Raw genomic sequence first — 19,514 nt, 5'->3', positions numbered from 1 at the left:
ATCTATTGTCGACATATCAAGTAATTATTGTTCATTCTTTTATCGCTTCCTGAACACGCAAAATGGCAGGCAAATCTTGACTAGCATTATCGATATGCTGTGTTTCAAATGGCAAAGCAGTGATTCAACCATCTTAACAGAAAAATTCCCGCATAGCCCCGAAAACTATTCCTGCATAACCCCAAAAACCATTCGGGATCGTATGACCATCCACGTACTTACCTATTCTGCATTGCGAAAGATTGTTTAACAAGGGATTTAGCTTTTTTTAACGAAAATAATTTTCATTTTCGTGATATCGAGTAAGTAATTTTCCTTGTTTGTCCCCTTCCGTAGGTATTTTTCGGTGAAACTGAGTGCTAATGGAACCTAACCTAACTAACCTCGTAAGCATACCTCGTCCCCATGATGGTTCGTGGGCCTATCGTGAATTTTTGGGGCTAACGTCAATGGTTTTTGGGGCTACCTGTGGATGGTTGACGTTAGCTCCATGAACCATCACGGGGACGAGGTATGCATACGAGGTTAGGTTAGGTTTCATTAGCACTTTGATGTTAGCGCCAAAAACCATCCACGGGTAGCCCCAAAAAACATTGACGTTAGCCCCAAAAATTCACGATAGCTCCATGAACCATCACGGGGACGAGGTATGCCTACGAGGTTATGTTAGGCCTGTTAGGTTCCATTAGCACACTCACATACAAACATGAATTAATGGTGAAATAACTTGACTGAAGTGAGAGAACACTTGTACGACTTATCACAAGTCTACAGAAACTCAATTACGTAAGTACTTTCGCCTGTAAATTTGAAGAAATCAGTTTCCCGGCTTTGAAACTTTTACAATCTTCTTTTGACAAATTATGAATAAAATATAACGAGTTGAAATCGTTCACATCATTTTGAAACACAAATTTCAAGATTTGTAGTTTGCATTTCTGATTTAAAAGAAAAAGAAGGAGTCTAGGATATTTAATAATATTTGAGTTATGCATCAGTGTCTGAAGAATATTTTTCAAAAAGTACTATTACTATTACTTTTGGAATCATTCAAGCAGTGTTTTAACAGAATAAGAGGAATGAAGTTAAGAATAATAATTAAAGTAAATAATACAGCATGTTGTTTATTTTCAGTAGAAAATTTTGTAATATAAAATTACTCAGCTCTGCTTGAAAAAAAAAAACATCCCTATAAATTATGTATTACACATTATTCTAATTAAAATTGCTTTTAATGAAGCAAAAATTGTCTATTAATTGACATTATCAATCATCAATTGAACATTTTTGCAATTTCTTTGAGCACGCTCTCTGTGCATGGTGCTGTAGGTTTCAGGAGCCCCTAGTCGCTACAGGCCTGGTGATACTGATCAATGAACACTCTGGCCTCCCTGATGGCACAGTGGTAGCGTTGTCGTCTTATAATCAAGGTGTCCCAGGTTCGATACCCAGTGGAGGCACATAGTGGTTCGGATCCCACTTTAAACCATAGGTCCAGTCCCGATTACCCTTAGTGTGCATAAAGTGGACTTAAAACACCAACTCGAACTCGATCATGAATGAACACTTGCAAAGGTGATAACTCCCATCAAGGCCCAAGTTCCTTTTGTTTTATTACGATTTCATCATGCTACGAATGCAATTTTTACATGGTTCGATTTCGATGTACGTCTGTTAACACATACTGCGGAGTTTTAGCGATTACTTAAGGTTTTGATCAATATATGCTTTCGTGGTTAGGTTAGGCAGGTTACGTTTGGTTCCCTTAGCATTAAAATAAAGTCCCTAAATGCATTCTACTGAGGTTCCGATTTACTTCTACATTCATTCCCACGCTTCTACGATATTTACTGTCACTTGTCGACGGAGAATATCTTGTCCATGAGAAGTGCGTAAGGTAATTTTCAAGTTGTTTTTTTCAACATAAATAACATCTTTTCGAGTCCAAACAGTGCTCATTACTTTAAGGAAGGTTCAAATTTCGTGTGACAATGATTTCCAAAATTCTACGATAATTAGTCTTTGTGCTAGGAGAAATCATAAAACAATCGGAACCGTTACCCTAATCAATGCTCCAAATTTGGAGAAATTTATGGTTAGTTCAAAATTTTTGTATCTGAAACATTTCAGGAAACATTACACTCTGCAGCCTGTTTCATACTTTCAGTATCACTTTACTATACCGGAGATGGATTTCTTCAAATTTACAGGAGAAAGTACTTACGCAAATCATTTTCTGTACCGTTGTTGATGTTCGGGAATGTAGTTTTGATCCATTTTAATGCGAATGCATGTGGTTTTCTACGAAAATCTATGTCTGACGCGCTATTGCTGTGCTACAAGCCGATGTTGTCCGTATGTGCTAAATTGAACGAAAAGTGTGCTAATGGAACCTAACCTAACAGGCCTAACCTAACCTAGAAGGCATACCTCATCCCCGTGATGGTTCGTGGGGCTATCGTGATTTTTTGGGCTAACGTCAGTGGTTTTTGGGGCTACCCATGGATGGTTTGTGGGAAATAGGGTTAAAAATTTACTATCCTTCGGACACCTCTAATTTTTTCGTTTCGTCAATTTTTGACATTCGTACTTAAGTATCTGCTTCGCAGAACATTCCTGAAGGTGTATCAACGTTGTTTTGATGAAATTAATTGCAATTTTTCACATTACCAGTATGTCTTTCTGATAGGCCTTTTCGCTTGCCCGAGACGAACTAACCTAACCACGCACCAATGGTTCGCAATTATTTCCAATTTCTAGATCCTGATACTAACACGACACCAAATTTTAACTATGTTTCCTAACCTAACAGAATTAACCTAACCACGCACCAATGGTTCGTGGGGCTAGTGCCAATGGTTCGCAATTATTTCCAATTTCTAGATCCTGATACTAACACGACACCAAATTTTAACTATGTTTCCTAACCTAACAGAACTAACCTATCCACGTGCCAATGGTTCGTGGGGCTAGCTAATCTCCGTCGGAGAATTAATTTTCAACGAACAACATGAATTTCAGCTATGAAACATTCCCACATCACACAAAACACCTTCCCGATGTTCGACAATGCTACAGGAACTTATTACAGTAAGTAGTTAGAAATTCATTATTTTAGTCAAGAAAGTCGTAATAGCCTACTATGTAAAGACCATAGAAAAGAATACGCCTTAAACATATAAAAACGACTGCAGATTAGGCACACACAGGAGATGCACTACGTAGAATGTTTTCAGCGAAAAATGCAGGCATGCCAGACACCAGGGTTCGAGTCCTGGTCGAGCCTGTATCTTTCGCTGAAAAGTTTCTACATAGAAAAAAAGAGTACATATATTTACTTACTGTGCCGCAAAACATACAACCAACGTTATGATTTCACAAATCATAAACTGTGATTGAAATGTTAAAACTCTGATTGAAATAAAAATTGTGGTTTTTATCCATCCTGCTTGAAATGCATAAACAACAAGCTTGCTGACCTGACAAAAACAACAGACGAAGCGCAGATCACAGATCATCGCTTTCGCTTCTTCTTCTTCTTCATGCCCCTCACCGCTTAAATGGTAGCAGTCTTGGGCAACGGTCTGAGAACGTTGAGGGTTAGAAGTTCGCGCACTAATATAAACAGCACAATATTGGTTTACACTTCACTTCACTGTCACTATAATACAAGAATGATGAGGGATGGAATCAAAAGCGAAGGTCGCACTGTCGGGCAAATCCATAGAGAATCCACATTATAGAGGGGGAAGGAGATGAAAGTAGAGTGGGCAAGGAGAAGGGGAAAGCAACCTTTTGTCGAAGGAGTCTGTGGAGGAGTGCCTGTCGTTGTGTGTTCCATAGCGGGCATTGGAAAAATAAGTGGTTGGGGGTTTGTTTATGTTCTCCGCAGGTACAATTGGGAGAGGGAGTTTGATGAATGCGTGCCAGATGCTCGTTTGTGGTCACGTGTCCCGTGCGAAGGCGTAGGATACAGGTGATCACTTCACGAGGGATTTTTAAGTGATGGAACCAGGGTCGAATAGGGAGTTTATCATAGAACCATTTGTAAGTAGTGGTTTTTGTCACTGCGTCATGAACCCAATTTTCCCACTGAGAGTGAATTTTTTTTTTGACCCGTGGGAGAAGATCAGTATAGGCAAGTCGGATAGGAGAGGGGAGAGGAACGTCCACAGCTGTTTTGGCATAATGATCCACAAGGTCTTGATGGGGATTAAGATTGCTATGTGCTTTGACATAGGTAAACTGTACGCGTTGGGCTTTGTTTTGGAGGTGAAAATACTCTTGTAAAATTAAGATGGGAAAGAGTTGCAACCGGTAAGCATCCTTGCCACAACGAGCGATCGTGAATAGTACGCTGAGGGCATCTGTGAGAATTAGGGTTTGCGTGTATTGTGCTTCACGAGCATGGATCAAGGCCTGATAAATGGCATAGCACTCTGCCGAGTAAATAGACGCTTCTGGCGATAAGGAAAATTGTCGTACGACATTGTATTGAGGGATATAAAAGGCACATCCAACGCGGTCGGCATTTTTGGACCCGTCTGTGTAAATAAAAGTATGGTCGGGCCAGAGTTCTTTGTAATATTCGTGTCGACCGAAATCAGTAAAGTTAATATTAGGGAGAGGGGCGGTGAGTATTGGTAAAGTGTATGTCAAAGGGGATGTAAATGTAAAGCTGAGATGGTAGGCGTCGCGATCAATATTATAACAAGATATAAAGAAAAGCCGAGGGCGAGAGCGATCGAGAGTTAGATTTGCTTCCAGTTGGCGTTGAATAGCGAACTCGGTATTGAAGGGATGAGGGTGTCGTTCCCATGTTTTCAAGATGTATTTCGTGGTAGCGTATTGATATCGGAATGAGAGAGGCGGTTCAGTACTCTCTCCATAAACGCTTACATTGGGACTAGATGCCATTAATCCGAGGTAAAGGCGGAGTGCCTGACGTTGTAAGATATCCATTTTTTGGAGCCAGCGATCAGGCATCCCTCCCAATACGGGCGCCGAATAATCAAAAAGTGAGCGAAAGCAATTCTTATAAAATATTAGCATAATGGAGGGGTGGCCCCCCCATTTGGTAGTGGCAAGCCCTTTCAGAATGTTAATCAATTTTTTCCCTCTTGTGATCAAATATTGAAGATGTGGTTGCCAAGTTAATTTACGGTCGAAATGAATACCTAAGTATTTACAGGTTTGGACCACCGGGATGTGATGTAAATGAGTTAAGGTATTGGGGTAGCGAGTAAGCATATACGGATTGAAAATAATAATCTGGGATTTCTCCGGGGAAAATGTTAAGCCGCGGAGCGCTAATTGATCGCGTAATTGAATGATAAATTTGCGTAGGTCTAAGATGCCTCGAGTTGCATCTGATGTGCTGTTATAAAAACAAAAATCGTCAGCGTATTGAAGGATATGATGAGTAGAATTTGGTGTTTGATGCAAGTATTGTGTATATATATTGAAAAGAATTGGGCTGAGTGGGGAGCCTTGGGGGACACCACTCCGGATTAGTCGTGGTCCCGTAACGTTATGGGGGAACCAAAAAACCAATATTCGTTCTTGATATAAGTGCCATATTAAGTGAGCTACCACCGGATGAATGTGAAGATGAGCTAGAATTTGGTATAATATGGGAATTTGGACCGAATCGTAGGCGTGAGCAACATCTATGAATAAGCTAAAGCAGTATTGTCGCAAGAGTTGGCTATTCTGAAGTGCCACTGTGAGGGTACATATTGCGTCTTGGCTTCCAAGCCCGGGACGGAATCCCATTTGAGAGGGAGGAAAAAAATTTCGTTTCTCTAAATTCCACGTTATTCGGTGTTGTAAAGTTTTTTCGAATAATTTCGCCATTACTGGTATAAGAACAATGGGGCGGTAGGACGTGGCATGGGTAGCTGGTTTAGTCGGTTTTAATATTGGAACGACAACATGTTGAGTCCAACCTCGCGGGATTTTACCCCTACGATAAACAGAGTTGAAGATTGCCGTGAGGATATTAAGTCCTTGTTCTGGGAGGTGTTTGAGGGTGTCGTAAGTGATGCCATCATATCCTGGGGCAGTAGAGGGGGTATTCTCTAGGATATGTTGAAGTTCCGATATTGTGACAGCGGGAAAATCTGCTGTGAATGAAGTGTTTGTCTGGGCTAGGGATGGGGGAGGTAGGGTGACCGTAGGAGGTGTTAGGAGGTCCATAAATTCGACTTCCCAGGCATTATTAATCGGTCGGGGGCGGGAAACATAGGGGTGTCGTAATGAGTTAAATTTGCGCCATATGACTCCTAAGGGGAGAGTCACATCAAGGGACTGACAGAAAAGTTTCCATGCCAGTCGTTTGGCTTTGGTAAATGTATTTTTTGCGAGCGTCTGAAGTTTGTGGAGCTCCAGCCATGTTTCGGGCGTGGGGTGTTTAGCATAGAGTTTTGTGAGTGCTATTTTTTTTTTTTTTTTTTTTTGATGGCGGCACACTGATTGTTCCACCAATGAATCTTAGGAAATCGATCGTTGGAAAAGTATTTTTGGCGCGTACCGCTCCGGTCAAGTGCTAGCGTTATCATATGGAGGAATTTGGTGTATGTCATCGTCCGGTGGGAGGGTATATCATCCGTATAGTATAATTTAAGAAAAGTTTTCCAATTAATAGACTCACGTGTCCATCGACGGACAGGAATGTCAGTCACGCCTGTTTTCGAAAAGGTATTGGGTAAACAAATAAATATCGGCGTGTGATCACTCCCTCGTAAGTCAATATCGTTGGTCCAGTTAATATGGGAAAATAGGTTTGGAGACACTAATGTTAAATCGATAGCAGTCGGACGGGAACCATTGTGGGGATAGTGGGTGGGGGTACCGTCATTCATTATAATGAAGTCGTTCTCAAGGATCCAATTTTCTATGGTGTAACCTAATCTATCGGTCAGGACGTTGCCCCACAGCTTGTGATGGCTATTGAAATCACCGGTTATGAGATAGGGTCCTGGGAGGAAGGCGAGGAGGTCAGTGAGGGTGGATAAGGGGATGTTCTGCGAAAAGTGATGGGGAGGAATATAGAGAGAGAGGAGTGTGAATAGGTGTTGATGAAACTGAATGCGTACGGCAACCAGTTCGACATTAAACTGATGAATTAGAGGAAGGGAGGAGGGGAGAGAGAGGGGGGAATGTGGAATATTTTCATGAACGTAAATAGCAACACCTCGTTGTGTTGCGGGGAAAGGGGGACCGTAAGAGATGAAATGTGGAAGTCTGTAGTTCTCGTATCGAGTTCCTTTCACCTCTTGTAGGCTAAGGAGATGCAAGTTTCTGTAATTCACATTTTCGGGCCGAAAAGCTGCGGACGTTCCATTGAATTATAACAGGAAATGACATGGAGGGGGAGGAAAGGAGAAAAAATAAAAAGGGGGAAGAAAAGACGAGGAGGAAAGAGAAACAAAAATGGATAGGTAATCAGCCTTCTATTATGGATAACAGTTGGGTCGTGAGAGCTTGTATTTGCTGTATGAGAATCTTTTGTTCGCGTATGTTTGATATTTGGAGCACTGATGCCCATAAGGTTGTTATGAGGTCCAGGAGTGATTTGTAGATTGTTTGTTGGTCGGGAACTGGAACTTGCTGAGGTTCCACAGATCATCGCAGATGCAGTGTTGCCTGGCCATATCTTCTTCTTCTTTCTTTCTCTGACTCTATCAAACAAAACACTGTCTACTCTAGCCAACGTTCATGTTTTCTAGGATTTCAATGGGCCTGACCTTTTTATGTACTGGGGCGTGTTCATTTACCATATGTAATGCTACGTTAAGCCTGAATCAAACGGAACTGGATTTCCAGTAGGAATGCTCTAGTTGACGCTGGACTGCTAGCTTTTGCCTCACAAGGGGCGTGTCCGGATTGGCAAGCGCTCCGTCCAGTTCTCTCTCCCGTTGCTCTCGTCTGCCGTCTAAGGCCGTGTCCGGATTGGCAAGCGCTCCCTCCCGTTCTCTCCCGTTGCTCTCGCGTGCCGTCGAAGTGACGTCCAAGTCGTCCGAATCTACATGTCCCCTTGTAGTACGGTTGTCACTTTTCCCGCTAGGTGTCAGTCCGAACTTCACCCACCGCGCTCTGGCGCGCAGGCGCATCGCACGGAAGCAGAAGGCAGACGCGAAACAAACATGACAATGATTTCCACCTATTTACTACTCATATTAAAAATGTAACACGCTATTTCATCATTTACAATTTTTCTACATTTACTATTATTGATAAAATGTTAAAATATAACTGAGTTTTACATCCTCTAATCAGTATATGTTGCCTGTACAAAGTGAAAGTTAGAATATGGCTGCCAAGCGCAGCGTCACAGCGAGTTCAAGCGTGCATCTGTCGCGCCTCTCTGCTCTTCCCTCCGACTCCACGTCTGTCGCGAATTCGGACAACGGAGTTTGGCTGAGTCCCCGGATGGAACGGTGCTCTAGGTGACATCTGCTGCCGATTCGGACGCGGCCTAAGTCGCTTGCTTGCTTGCTTTGTCGTGGCTCACACCGCCTGTCCTTTGCGGTTTCTAGCCATCGGGACTGCTTCATTTGATCCTACTTCTTCTTGTCTAGTCGTTATTCCTTATTTAGTTATTTATTTATTTAATTGAAACACAACAGGCGCATGCCCAATTACAGTGTTCAATATGGGATGACACCCAAGACTACTAGAGTAGAAGGCTGGGGCCATACCTGATCACGTGGTCCTTGACGTCAGGCGTGACGTCACGCGCGGACAGATCGCTCTACGCTCCGGTTTCGCAGCCGAATCAAAGCAGTAATTATGAACAAAAAAGAGCCGTAATTATGCCCAGAAGCTAATTGGGAGTGAATACACAGACTTACTTAGGATCCGACATAACGTATGTCCTTACAGTTGGATTACACAGCCATTTACGCACACATTTTATCGGTAGTTTATAAGTCGTCACATTCCTCTGTGAAACATTAGTTTCATGTAAAATTGCGGTTAATACACCTAAGCCAAGCGTCAGGTTAACCTTGCAGCAGGTTTTATGTATCAATCCGCGCGAGAACTGAGCTCAGAATCTTCCGTGCCAGTCTTTCCTCAACCGCCGAGCTGCTTACATCGGAGACACTGAGAAAATCTACAGTATTGCCAACCGCACAACACATCAAAACCCGCATGCATGTCAAGTGGATTGTATTTTTGCTTCTCTTTGTCTCCTTAAACATAACATTTTAAAAGTACTTTCTGCGCATATATTATTTAATAAATGTGTCATTAATATAAGAGCGAAACAACTTCTAAACATGAGAGCATGTGTGTATATTTCGAGCACGCAAAAATAAAAATAAACAAAGATAAAAGTAAACAACGATAGGCCCCTCTTGAATTTAATGACAAATTATTGTTTTTGGTTTAGAAAGAAATAGATTTATGAAAAACTTGGTTGCTTCGTTCGCAATACATCCGTTACTGTAAGACACACGCACTTCAAGTTGTACCACCAAAAAAGCATGATTTGTTATTGGTGATATATACAATCAGGTGCATTGTCTGTCGCTATTACTCTGGTTTCAATTTATGAATCACTTCACTAAACCAGGATTCAAATCTTGGTCTGTCTATTTGTTGCTGATAATCACCCTTCCCTTTCTTTGCGCGGAACAGTAAATATGCGCCTTCAACAAAGCTTTCATTGCCGCCAGTGGGTGAAACAATAAGCCTCCCCCTTCCCCTCATCGTCGGTTTCTTCAGCCCTGGCGGTGGTTTTGCATGGTGGTATCCTTCCATGGTTTATTCCCCCTTCCCCCACTCACCGAGTTGAAGGACGTCTCGTCCAAATAATAAACATGTTTCTTCTCACTGCGATATATTTTAATACCGCGGAGATTCTTTTGTCGTCAAACAACAAACAATCGTTTCCTCTTGCTAAACTCAAACCGCAAATCATTCAACACCCGTGATACAATTCGTGTGCACATTGACGGCAAATCACCTCACGCCCTGTTTTACTTTGATCTTGTTGCCGCAAGGAGGATTATGCATTTAAAACAACTTGCTTGACTTTGAAGAACATTTCCTTTCGGATGAAGCCCAAAATAACATTCGGGTAAAACCGCGCGCTGAACAGGAGATTCAGCCATTCTCGCCGCTCTACAATAAACATAGGGTTAAAATAGTGGGATGTGCAACACTGGTATCAGCGATTTCACGCGCTCTGCAACGCATTCAGTCTCGCTCGACTCGCTCTAAAGTTTCAATGTCTCTTCAACGCAATACAGATTCGAGTTGGAGAATCTGCGGTTCTAAGTTCGTCTGCACAGTGATTGCAACCAATTAAGTCCATACCTGCTAATCAATGTATTATTTTGTCTGTATATTACAAATTAAATAACTGTTTTCTTGCAAGTATGCAGTTGTGTCGGAATAGAACCCGTCTCAGTGGAACTATATTCTTGCGCGCACGTTTGGATCTACATATGCTAAAACCTGCTGCAAGGTTGACCTGACGCTTGGCTTAGTAACGCATTTTGTTAGGGCAGAAAGAAAAATATATATGTTGAATGCGTAAAATAATTTTGTTAAATAAAGAAAGGCAGAAAGCCAAAATTATGGATAAGTTGAATATGTAAAAGAAAACAATCTCCTCTATTGCTCTCTTTTAGGAGTGAGAGAGGAGCTGTTTTCACTTAACTTCTTCAAATTTGTTAACTTTGCTTCGACTATTGGTATTTATTTCTTAATTAAATTTCCTTATTCAGATTACAATTCTGAGTCTTATGAATCTTTGAACTACACAGGGAGGAATGTGAGGAAGTTCCGTGTGTATTATGTAACACACACTTTAAAAAATTTTTCACTGAACGAAAACTTGAGACATAGAACTGAAGAAAGTCGAGGGTCACTTTATATACTTATACGTATATATAATCAGTGAAATGTCGAACAGGGGTGCCTACAGGCGGGTATTTGAAAGCTGGTTCAGTCCACTTAACTTTGGGGGGGGGGGATTGTGATGAAAATTTGCCTAAATAAATAATAGAACAATGGAGGACGGAAGTTGAACTACGTTGTCATTTAAGCATCACTCGTATATAAATAGCAAGTTGTGTATTTTGAAGTGTATGGTAGCCTGATGTTGTGTAATGATACTACTGGTATTGCAATCCACTAACAAGTCTCGTTAGATGCGATGTGTTCAGTTATATATTGTCGCCCGCTGTTTTTTTTTTCATCGGAGATCACGACACGTCGCAACACCTCACTGAAGGCATTGTGAACTGCAACACCTCACAACCCACCATTGTGCGAAATCATTGAAAACTGGTGAGGGGGAGAAAGTTCGTAACCTACAACCCCCCTCCCCACAAACATATGTGTGAATTATACGATGTGCATATTTGTAATGTTATTAAAAGTAAAAATAAATTACTCAATTAAAATAATTATTGTGATTATTAATTAGAAATTAATTTGTTACTTTCATACATATTGATGTAGATTTGTTAATGATCTCTTGAGACAGAAAGCATTCAACACTCACTACACTAATTTGTGTGTGTTTTCAATATTATTCTTAGTAAAGTATATTTGAAATTTAAAGTAATTGCTTATCTTTTCATTGTTATAACAAAAACTCTTTCCCCCGGGAAATTTTTGGTGTTTTTTTTTTGTGGCCAAGATTGTTGGTGGGTGGAAATCCCCCTCGTCCCCTGCAGGATTTCGCACCCTGAACCCAACAATCGAGAAATACAAGAAAAATGGAGCGAAAAGAACAAAACAGATCAGCCTTTCCACGTTTCTTTCCATATGGGGTAAAGACTCAGCTGGGTTTTGTCCGTCCATGACGTCACACCCGCGGCAGTCGCGAAAAGAGGCGTGTCTGACCCCAGCCTTTCCTTGTAGTAGTCTTGGATGACACCATTACATAAACAGAAGGCACTTGCACAATACACTTTCACTTTCACTCGTGACTTTCACTATGGGAGGATATCCTGTTGGGTATGTTACACTGTGATCTTCCTTATTGTTTTTGTGGGTTACCAGACGTCCGGATTTTCCCGGACATGTCGTACATTTTAGCCTTATATCCGGCGTCTGGGAGGAATTTGAAAAATATAATAAATGTCCTACATTTTGAGCGTCACATAATATTAATGAGGAAAGTAGGTAACAGAAAAAAATCGTGCAAGTTACAAGTCTATGGACTGGGCTTCCAAACTCAATTTTGATTCAGTCATTGCCCAAAAAGAAAAAAGTTTGTCCTGCTATTAAAAATACGGAAAAACGGAAGCACTTAATAAACAAACTTTTGGGACCACTTTCTGATAACGTCACTGTTCAATGCCTGAGCAGTATCTCTTGCCTTATGGATTATACTGATGGAACAAGGTGTTACCATGTTTATTCAATATAATTTGATTGTAGAGCAGGGTTATAGAGAACAAAGTTATTCAGGGTGTCTACCAGTCAAGAAAGTCATGGTAGTCAACAGGGACGTAGCTAGGTTGATCAGTTCGGGGGGGCCCAAAATTTAAGATTTTTTTTCTATCAAACCATTAAAAACTAAGAAACTATTAATATACCATATAGGCCTACATAAGTATATGTACAGTGTATATATATAATCTTGTTGGAAGAGAACATTATTTTCTCCTGTACCCCCCAAAATTTCGAGACAGTCTTTAAAAATCCATGTATTTTCTCTTGTGTCAGATTTTTGAGGCACCAAGAAGAATTTCATTAGTCCTTACTAGTGTTGCTCACTGGACGGGACAAGCCTTTTGAAATTCGAGACGGGACGAGACGGAATGCCTTTCTCGTCTCGAAAACGAGACGAGACACGAGACGGGACGGGACGGCTTTTAAAAAGTCTCGTCTCGTCTCGAATGACTCGAAAAAATAAAAGCAAAATATTTAATCAGTTGCAAATACTTGTTTGCTCGGAAAAAGGTATTTGAATTAGAAACGTTGATAAGCGCGTGTTAAATCAAAATAAGACTATTCTAGAGAGAGGAATGAATGAATGAATACCTAAACTTATTTTCAATACTCTTTCGAAACACAGGGTTACTCCCCATTTTTATTTTTCAATTCATTCCAGGTTAATAATTTTATGTTACGATAGTACTCCAGATACTAATACAATTCTGAATAACATCAAGTAAAGAGAAGGTAGAGATGGTGGAAGGAGGGGCCAAAAGATCGTGGAGTATCTGAGTCCGAGATTTATCTTGTAAATATAGTCTCAGCTCTATAGGTTGGAAAGATAAACGGACCGACGGATAGGGTTAATTATTATTATTTAATTTTTACATCAAAGGGTGTACAGAAGTGAATGTTATTAGGAAGTAGGAAAAACATTGTGGGAAACATGGCAGTACAAATTGATAAGGAGTTGTTGGGAAAGTTATTAAGGAGTCCAAGATATTAGCAAGAATAAGAGAAAGAGATAATTAGGGACAAATAATCTTGCATTATCCCACTCCGAACAGCTGAGAGCTAAAGAGGAGGAGAAAATACGGGTATTATGGAAAGAAGTAATTTGGTGATTTTAGTGTTTACAGACAAGATTTTACCACGTGATTATTTGCACGGGTTGCGAAATTTTTAGAATGTTATGGAAATTTCGGAAATGTCTTTGTTGAGAAGATTCTTGTTGTTTCCCTCAGGCATTCTACAGGTGGTTGGATTCGATTTTTTACGTCCGTTTGAAGATTATTTCGAATGTTTTTTTTATTTCATTATTTCTTATTTAAGGAGAATACCATTCCTTGGATTGTAATAACGAAATACTGAGCCTGATATAGAATAAATTTCAAATGAAGGAAGTGCACTAAGTTCTGTATAATCGTCGTAGAAGGAAACGTTGTTCTATGGGGACTCCCCGATGGTACAGTCGTAGCGTCGTCACCTTGTAATCAAGGGGTGCCGGGTTCGATACCCGGTGAAGGAACATAGTGATTTGAATCCCACTTTAAAGTGTGGGTCCAGTCCCGATTAGCCTTTCTGTAAATCAGACGAAGGAATGTTGTAGCTGTTCTTTTTATTCTGTGAATTTAGCCTTCAAGTTTATGAGCAAAATACATGTAGTATCTACTGTCTACATTTTCAATCGTTACTAAACAAATTTCACAAAGTAGTTTTATCAAACTTCAGAGGGAAGCTGATACCAATGTCAGGGTGGCGGGAGCCTGTTTACGGCCAGGGTGTATTCCGAGACTATTTCTCGCCGTTCCTCACTGACAGAGGTTTCGCTTTGAAGAATGGACACCGTTGCTTCAGGGGGCAAACACCAAACATAGGGCGAGGTTGACCTGCAGTAGCGGGTAAGTACCATAAATGCAGGCCTAAAGTAGGAATGAAGGTTGATGCAAGGGAGGGGCAATAAAAATTCTGTAATTTGCTTTGCTTGCTGACAGGAAGTTTTGCAGGAAAAGCTGAAAATGAAAACAGCACAAGCTTCCATTTCGAAGGTGAGGCTATCAGCAGCGAAGTTATTAGAGGGTTGGAAGCAGTGACGACGCCAGAGGAGGCAGGGGGACGCCCCATGTCAGACACTTCGCCACACCCCCCTTCCGGGCCCTCCAACTGAAGTTAATTAAATATCGAATAATAAGAGAGTTCATTAATAATAGTATGACGATTTTCACCTTTTCAAAGTGGTTTATTCTGCATGATATCACTTTCCTGCTTATAATACCAACTTGATTAACAAATATTAATTTATTTAGTATATATATAGCTATGTGTATGTGATCTGACTTTCGTTCAAGATTCGAGCACCGACCTGGGCATAGGTGATTTCTCATTCATTTATGTCCTGTAATAGCCGAGATTAACCTAAGTTTTAACCAGTCTTAAGAACTGGGAAAAAGTGTTGAATGTGGATGGTTTTAAAACATCACGAATATTTTCAGGACCACAAGACATCATCTGTAGTACGGGCAAATTATTCTAATCGTGGTCGTTAGTGACAACGCTAATTATTAAAAGACATTCAAAGTTGATTCAAGATTTGGTTGGTTGGTTGATTTGATGTTTTAAGTCCACTTTATGCACAGAAAAAGCCAATCGGGATTGGACTTATAGTTTAAAGTGCCTCCACTGGGTATCAAACCCAGGACCAAAGGTGATCGAAGAAAACCCGTCACTCCATGTCAGTTGTTGTGGATTCATCGCGGTTTCTTACTATTCAGGGAATTGAATTGAGGAAACCGTAACAAAGGGAATTTCTTCGATACTCTTTAAGTTAATGAGGGGATATTATTTGGAAATGTATTGAACGTGAACCTTAAAATGCAAATTACACTTAAAATTCGATTCAAAACATCGCGGGCAGGTAAAAGAATGCTTATTAGGATTTGCCACTCTTCAATCATTGGATGCAGGTTCGCTCTTTCTCGTACATATCAAAATCGAAGAACGTCTTCCCACGAACCCCATAGGTGCCTGTAATTGTGTAGCACAGACATACGTTGGAGTTGTAGAGTAAGAGTAAATAATGCCAGGGTCAGAATATTTCTTGAATTATGAGATAACTGTAACCTTTGTCTGATTTTTTAATCCTGTGATAACATTTCCCTAAAAGGTGAAACACAAATTTTGCCCAAAACTCTTCAGCATAACGAAGATGATTGTCCTTAAAATCTTTGAAAAGGCTTGCTCGAAACAGGATGCTGGATGCAAACTGCCTCCCTCATTTGGCTGTTCTTGCCATTGAGAAGAAATGTCAAGTCCTGGACGTACCAAAGGTGGGCAATGTGTTCTCCAAAGCACATAGAGCAGAATTCTCCTATAGGAGAAGTGCCTCATATTGTTTCTAATACTTAAGGAGATTCATTTCTTCCAACGTCACGTTTATTTTGCAAGAAAATTAAACTCTTCGAAGCATTTTTTCGTCATTTATATTATTATCTTATAACTAAAATATTTATATCAGTAGTTTCATCTCAAGAAAGACGATGAATTATAAAATTATGAATGTCTTTTAATACTGAAATAGGCCACTAGAGACAACGCAACTTATCAATATCAATAAAAAAGAATTAATGTCTTTATTAAAACGAATCATGTGGAGATAAACTCGTAATCAAGAAGTAAATTTAGGCAGTAAACGTCCACTCTAAATAAAAGACAAACACAAAACACCATACATGAATATAATAATAATAATAATTATTATTATTATAAGTATTATTATATATGTATATATATATATGTAGTGTTTTCGGGCGTTTTAATGTGACTGCCCCCTTACAATATTTTGTTGCCAGCCTTCCGCCCGCCCCCCCAGTCACATTTCCCTGGCGCCGTCACTAGTTGGAAGTAAATTTATTAGGACAAGGAAAGTAACATTAGCTGTTGACAGTGTTGCACCAAAGTACGTGATGTGTGCTACTGTTTGTATAAATTATAGGAAATTTAAGCAAAAAGTTATAATTGTTAAGACTTGAGAGTTGTTTCCTTCATTTGATCGTAGGAAGAGGTTTTCTGAGACAGAATGGGATTATTTTACACATACATGAGAAAGGGTGGTTGTTTAAAGATAGAGACGTATTTTGCACATTTTTTAAAAGTTCAGATAAAACGAGAATTTAGCCTTACTCTTATGAAAAGAAATAACGCAGTACAGGGAAAGAATAACTCTTCACATTTCTCGCACTTGGTGGGATGCAACCCACATGCACAAGAGTATTGCAGGAAGTCTATGAACGAGGATGAAGAGGGATATGTGAAATTTGACTTAGCTGCGGGTGAATTAGTGGGTTCTAATATTCTTAAGGTTGATATTGGGTTTTAAGTCCACTTGATTCACAAATAGGCTAAATCGCGAACCGACCTACAGTTTAAAGTGCGATCCGATCCACTTTGTGCCTCCATTGGGTATCGAACGCGGGGACCCTTGATTACAAGACCTCGACGTTATTACTACGTAATCGGGGAGGCACCCAATTTACACAAATATGTTGATTCCAATAACACGTTATATGTATAATCTGATAATGATGCACTTTTGGTGCATCTAAACATATTTTTTTCAACTATAGCATGTCTAAAAGAATCATTGAAGTTGGGATTTTTATAACTTCAGGAGGCACGGCTCTGTAAATGTGCGATATAAAATATATGCAGGTTTGCCTTCCATACGTGGTGGTTTTGTCACGTTTCTTCGCTTCGTACAACATACACTTTTGCAGGAACGGCTTCTTGCATCCTCCTGAGGCCTTGCTCTAGCTAAACAAAAATATATTTCTTTAGCATAATCGAGGGTTACTTTTTTATGCCGAACAAGGATTTTATTGCGATTATACGGCTTTGAATGACAGTATCAATGAAGATTTTTGTACACTACTACTTATAATAGTGAGAATAAAATATTAATCAGGAATTTTATTTTTCGTCAAGTGGACTTAACATCCTTTTTTGTTATTTAGCAAATATTCAATTCATCACCTTTTTTGACATTAAACTTCTTGCCAGGACAGTTGTTTTTATGCAAATTTAGGCGATCTTAACTACACGTAAGCTAGATATTAGCTAATATTCGTGCTGTTATATTACTATTCTTCTACAAACTTTGTAACATTTCATGTAATAACAATAATATAATTGATTAATTTACATATTCAAGTGAATAGACCTATGAATTATATTAATGTATTAATTTAAACATTTGCTTAATTGTTGTCGTTAATGTTATTATTATTATTTTTTCTGAAACACTTGGCTCGGACACCTTCCCCGACATATATTTCTAGATGCGTGTCTGCCGAAGGATAAATTAGATCAAGCGGTGGTGGTATCTGACTTAGAGGCTGAAGAGAAAACAAAGAAATATGTACGTCATAAGCTGAGCATAAGAAACTGTACAATATCACAAAGAAACACTTTTTGAAAACTTATGTCATAGAAGATGTTTAACAATATTAAAAACAATAAATGCTTTCTATTTGTAATATACTAAGTATTGAAATTTTAAATAGTCTTTTGTGTTCGTACTACACATTCAAAAACTTTTTTGTTGCTCCCGAGCGCCAAGCTTAGAATTTAAAGAAGAAATGTACATTTTCATAGTGCACGGAAGTTCGACATTCAGTAAGAAAGAAGGTCTAGTGGAAAATTTCAAAACTTCCAAAAGGTATAGCAGTAATGAAAAGAGCACTCTTGTATGGAAGCCAGAAAAACCACAAGGTAGATTTCATAAGATACCTAGCAATCAGTAACCAACAAACTGCATTTTTAATATTAATGTCCTTATGATTAACGAACCTTATTTATTCTCAACACGCAATGGGTAAAATGTTTGGAGCTTTATTCCACTTTCCGGAAAAATATTTCGTGTTTCTGCTACTTTTGACTTTTGTTGGCATGATATCCCGGATCACTTTTACGAGACGAGACGAGACAAAACGAGACGGGACGGGACGAGAAGGGACAGAACCCTTCGAGACGGGACACGAGACGGGACAAACGAATATTTTCGAGACGAGACACGAGACGAGACAGCATTTTCACGAGACGGGACGGGACAGACCAAAGTCTCGTCTCGTCTCGTCTCGTGTGCAACACTAGTCCTTACTCCTTAGATTTGTAAATTTGCTCGAAGAAAATTGAGAAGTAGAGAAAACCCTCTTCCGTCTGTTTAGATATAACAAGGTGCTGGAATCAGGTGCACAAGTATGACAACGGTTCAAAAATGAAATGATTGTGTAATGAGTTCAAGATAGGCATCCCATGTATATTGTTTATACCAGAATCGAATCCGGCCGCCTTTAGTGCAAGGCGACACCATTAACCACTATTCTATGGGACATGCACAAGTCATTTGTGGCGTCGTACTGTACACATTGGAGAATGATGACGATATATATGACATTTTATGCACACATCTAGTTTCTTAAAAGTAATCTTCCTTGCGCGTGCAAAACTGAATATATGATGGCAATAGAAACAACAAAATTCCCGCGCGCTCAAATTACTGCGTTCTTCTAGTCTTTCAAGGTTCGATCCCTGGTAGAAACTCCAAAATTTCTGAGATGGCGTAACATCGTGAGGACAATTGAGAAGCTACTTGAAATCAATATGTAAGCGAATTCCACTCTCAAAACTAGATGGGACTCGATGTGATGACCACGCGTCACCGAATGGAAAAACATTTCTGAGGTTTTGTCCTTCAAAATTAATTTTACTGAATAACTGTAGTTTTCTTTAGAGGACCTAAACACGGCTTTTTTTTGCACAGTACAATGTTGTTTTCTTTCACCCTTTTATAGTTTTTCATTCAAAGGATTCCACTCCCGAAGCATGAGCATGGCGCACTACGAAACCAGAGGTCCAAGGTTCGGGCCTTGGACAGGTGCGGTTGCATCATGTCTTGCATCGCTATTCCTTCGGATCATCAATCAATCTCTTCGTCGCATTTAACCCAAGAGGTAGAAAAGCGGCGTAAAATAACGAAATAGAAATTATTGATTGACTTGGTTCATTTTACTTCACTTTTCTGACATTTCTTGGCTAATCGTGGAGATGAGAAT

At 39.8% G+C, this 19,514-nt stretch overlaps 1 protein-coding gene across 3 annotated transcripts in view; it reads right to left on the bottom strand.

Annotated features, from left to right (window-relative positions):
* The window catches only part of LOC145989484 (uncharacterized), a 90,929-nt gene extending 87,453 nt beyond the window's left edge, over nt 1-3,476 (bottom strand). For all 3 annotated transcript variants that reach the window (XM_083124834.1, XM_083124833.1, XM_083124832.1), the window contains exon 1: nt 3,343-3,476. The gene's annotated coding sequence lies outside the window, so the exon portion shown is untranslated. The remainder of the gene's footprint in view (nt 1-3,342) is intronic.
* Between the last annotated feature and the right edge of the window lie 16,038 nt (nt 3,477-19,514).

Source organism: Lepisma saccharinum, chromosome 6 (assembly GCF_977018435.1).
Source record: "Lepisma saccharinum chromosome 6, izLepSacc3.1, whole genome shotgun sequence".
Taxonomy (NCBI): domain Eukaryota; kingdom Metazoa; phylum Arthropoda; class Insecta; order Zygentoma; family Lepismatidae; genus Lepisma; species Lepisma saccharinum.
Note: the sequence above shows the minus strand (reverse complement) of the source record. Positions and strands in the feature narration are given on the sequence as shown.